The sequence below is a fragment of the Octopus bimaculoides genome, chromosome 8 (assembly GCF_001194135.2).
Source record: "Octopus bimaculoides isolate UCB-OBI-ISO-001 chromosome 8, ASM119413v2, whole genome shotgun sequence".
Taxonomy (NCBI): Eukaryota; Metazoa; Mollusca; class Cephalopoda; order Octopoda; family Octopodidae; genus Octopus; species Octopus bimaculoides.
In genome coordinates, this window is record NC_068988.1 from 93,527,605 (window position 1) to 93,532,468 (window position 4,864).

Consider the following 4,864-nt stretch of genomic DNA (forward strand, 5'->3'; position numbering starts at 1 on the left):
AGTGGTAGTAGTGGTGCTGGTGGCAGTGGTAGTGGTGGTTACAGTGATAGTTATGATCTGTTTGTGTGTGTGTGTGTGAAAGAGAGAGAGAGAGAGAGAGAGAGAGAGAGGAAGTATTGATAAGAAGGAGAGGCGAAGGGGAGTGAAAGAAAGAGTATGAGTGTCAAGGAGAGTGAGAGAGAGAGAGAGAGCGTTAGAAGAAAGACGGAGGGTGAAGGGAGAGGAAGAGAGAGGCAAGTTCACAGAGACAGAGACAGACAATGAGAGATACACGGGCACACGCACGCAGTGGGGGAGAGAAAGAAAGAGATACACCGATGCATCATACAGATGCACACGCACACATATAACCGATAGACATGCACATATACACACACAGAGATAAATACACACACAAGCACACGTGCGTGCACACACACATTCATGTACCCCGAGAATGAAAACGAGGTAAGAGACATGCGCTAAGAGGAACAAACGTGGCTGTGTTTCGAAGTTCGCTTCACAACCATAAACGTTCATTCGGAAGAAGAATCCATAATTGTTAAACTTGTTTTAAATTTTTAAAAATCGGTAAATATTTGATTTCTGTTCGTTGGTTATAAATAAATCGTATTTGATTGCATCCCCTTTTTTTTGTGGCAGCACCGGAGACCAAGAGAAATTAACCATAGAGTTTCAAGGGGTCACGCTAGCCCATGCCGACAAGTTCAAATATCTGGGCTTCATTGTTGACCAAATAAAGTCCAGCAACAAGGAAATGAGTGCAATACATGGAGCAGAAAAACCATCCCTGATTCCATTCAATATAAATGGTGAGACTGCATCTATAGCAAAAGCAGCAAGCTGAAACTTCTAAAAATTTGGTCAGTAGGGTTCTATGGGTGTGAAGCATAGACCCTAAGGATGAATAACACCAGGTAATTGAGGGCGTTCGATATGATGTACAGCAGGCAAGAACTACTGATCAGCTGGGCGGCTCATACAACACCCATGTAACCCTCCTGACCAGATTATCAGAAGTTCCAGCTTGATGCTTTTACTTAAGGTGTTGTCTCTTCATTTGTTTTGAGTGGAATCAAGGCTAATCTTCCTGCTTCAAGTGTTGAACTTCATATTCGAGTTCAAATCTGGTCGATACTAACTTAAACTTTTCACCCTCCTTGGTTCCCATAAAATGCGCACCAGTCATGTAATGGAGCCATTTCAATTGACTTAATCGCTCCCACCGTTTCGCCAGTCGAAAATATGTGCAACGGACAGAAAAGAACTCTTTTATTGGCGCTGGATTAAAGAACCAGTAGAGCACCCAACACATACGCGACTTAATTGTCGTTGTTGTAGTTATTGCTGTGGTTGCCATTGTTATTGTTATCACTGCTGTTGTTGCTGCTGCCTGAACGGAAGTTCGATGTTTCTATTTAAGATGAAGCAGTAGAACGGTTTCAACTAGAATTGACTCTTGAAATTCGAAACTTCTGAACTTGTTTATGAAGACTATCTTTGGCAAGTTTGGTAGAACAATTTGCATTGCTTACAGAATATAATTTCACGTCAAAAATGCTGCTCTATTGATACCTGCGATATTTAATTACAACGCTTTAGGCTCTAATTTTAAATTTCAACAAAGGTAACGTCACCATTCCTCCATTCTAGATCCTGCAATCAACTGTACCTTCCTCGAAAGTTTCGGTATTTGTGTAAAAATTATAAACTAGTTTATCTTTTTTGTTTCCAGATCATTATTTCAGTCTTTCTTGATTTTTCTGGGTTTTTTTTTGTTTTTTGCAAAAAAATTTGTAGCAATAAGAAATATCTTTTATCTTTTACTTGTTTCGCTCATTGGACAGCAGCCATGCAGGGTCACTACCGTGAAGGATTTAGTCAAACAAATCGGCCCAGTACTGATAATTATTCGATCAGTCAGTGCCGCTGAAACGCTAAGTTACGAGGACGTAAACAAACTAGTACTGGTTGTCAAGTGATAGCATGGGTTCAAGCACAAACACAAAGACACACACACACGCGCGCATATATATCTATATATCTACACACACACACACTGGGCCATTGTACCTTCACTTTTTATGGCGTAACCAGCAATGGAAAGGCAATGTCCATAATTATTTATCAAAACCACCGAAACTTTTGGAAGGAAATTATGCTGAAACCGAAGGCCTGGTTCGAATTCTTTCGACCGAAGGAACTCTGCTAAAAATGTTCAACGACTGGAGAATTTGTATTAAACCAGCGGAAACAAAGGCACTGAAATTCATTGACTGTAACACATTCTTACAATCACGATAAGCCGGATTATCTTCTGTGGTTTTATTAGAAGAAACACATCTGTTTTATAAAGATAAAATTTTGTTTTAAAACTCGCAGGAAAAGTTATTGAAGCCATATACGCACCTGTTATTTTTATATTTGGACTCAGATGCAGGTATTGTTATGTAGTTAAGAGGCTCGCTTTGCAATACCGCGGTTTCAGGTTCAGTCCCATTGCACGGCAATTTGAGCAAGTGTCTTTTACAATAACCCAAGGCAGTTCAAGTATGAGACGTGCCAAAACGTCCCAATCTCTACCACGTTCATTCTGCTCTGGTTCATAGAGTAAAGAATCTTATTACTTCGGGTGCTTGAAGATAAATGCCGTGTATCGTTAGTTGGCATCCCTAAGGACCTAATCTATATTCCAGGGACCTGCTTTTCTGCCAGTTTTTTTCCTTTAATATGAACGATTCGCAAATTTTATTAAAAATTATACATTTTGTCTTTTAATATGTTCAATTAAAAAACTGAGATAAGATAGTTTGTTAAAACAGTTAAAGTAAAATACTTTAAAGCAATATTTTATATGTGATTAATTAGTCGCGTGTTGTTGCTGTTGTTGTTGTTTGTGTAGCCCCAGGATAGCTTTGATCGAGCAGATCTATGGCACCCAGGAAATCTCCACCGAACGACTAAGCGCGACAAGTTGTGAGCTGTTTATTACATTGCCACGATGGCTGCAACATAGGGATAATGACTTTGAATTAGTTTAGAAGTTAGGGGAAAAGGCAGAAAGATTGAGTTAGCATTTCCCTGAGCCCCACTGCAATTTCGAGCATATTCAATAATTTAACTCGGAACCTTGGTGCCACTAAATTAAGGTAATACGAGACAGCTAACGCAGTCAGTAAAGCTACTCGACTAGACTCTGTTTCTAATCTCTTCGTTGAAGAAGCCTGCTGTTTGAGTTTAGCGTGTGAAAGAAAGCGAAAACTATTAACCATTAGAATCAAAACCTTATACCACGGACATTTTCCATTTTGTAAGAATGGCTCACATATACATAAGGAAAATATGTGCAATTCATATCAATTGCAGGGTTTATAATCATATGCGAAACCACAATGCTATCCACGCCAATATCAATAATTCTTAAGGCGGCGAGCTAGCAAAATCTTTAGCACGCCGGACGAAATACTTAGCGGCATTTCGTCCGTCTTTACGTTCAGAGTTTAAATTCCGCCGAGGTCGACTTTACCTTTCATCCTTTCGCACTGGGGGTTGATGTAAACGACTTTACTCCACTCCCCAAAATATTTCAGGCCTAGTTCTTTCTAATTTTGGCACAACGCCAGCAATTCTGAAAAGGATGGGCAAGTCGATTACATCGACTCCTGTGCTCCATTAATACTTTATTTTATCGACGCTGGAAGGATAAAAGACAAAGTCGAATTCGGCGGGATTTGAACTCAGAACGTAGCGACAGGTGAAATACCGCTAAGCATTTCGCCCGGTGTGCTAACGATTCTGCCAGCTCGCCGCCATAGTGTTTACTTTTATCAATATGATGACAAATAGAATCGAATCCGACAGACTGAGAATTCCGAATATAAGGAAATAAAATCAAATAGTTGATCGGTACCTCTTTGAATACTTTGTATGCCTCAACGAAATAACAACCAAGGAAATGGAATGAAATATTTTATCGGATTTTCCACAGATTATTTGTCATCCACCGACGCCTCTTTCTTAAAAACATCATTTTTCTCTTACTGAGAAGGTACTAAGAATGCCGTTGATCTCATTATCTTATTGAAAATTAGTGAAGGTAAATGGTTAGGGGTTTCATCTCACGATCGTGGGGTTGTCAGTTCTATTCTCGGCGGGGCATTCTAGCCTTGAGCAAGACACTCTATTTCACGTTGCTCCAGTCCATTCATCTCGCAGAAATAAATTGTACCCGTAATTGAAAGGGCCAGCCTTATCACACTCTCTGTCACGCTGTATCTCCCCGAAAACTACGTTAAGAGTACGCGTGTCTGTGGAGTGTCTCCGTCACGTGCACGATAATCTCACGAGCAGGCTGTTCGGGTGAGAGGGTCAACTGGACGCTCATCGTCATAACTGACGGAGATCCAGACCAGTTGTTACAACACTGGTATACGCAGAAGCATACATATAAAAGGAGTGGTGTGGTTTTAGTGTTAGCAGTGGTATGGATGCCGTTACTCTTGTGCAGAGAGTTAGAAGGAAAGAATGTGGAGTATACAATAAAACAAAAGGTATTAGAGAGGTGATGTGATAAAATAACAGAGGTATTATACGGTGTGAGAGAATGGGAATGAACGAGAGACAAAGAGAGATATATAGATAGATGAATAGAAAGTGTGTGTGTGTGTGTGTGTGTGAGAGAGAGAGAGAGAGAGAGCGAGGGAGAATTAAGTAGGAGAGACACAGAGAGATAGAAAGAGATAGAGGGAGAATATGTGCATGTTATCAAAGTGCGTGTGTTGTGTTGGAGACATTAGGGAAATCTGGAGTTAGATTTTCAAAGAGTGAAAGAATTGAGGGAAATATACAAATATATATATATATA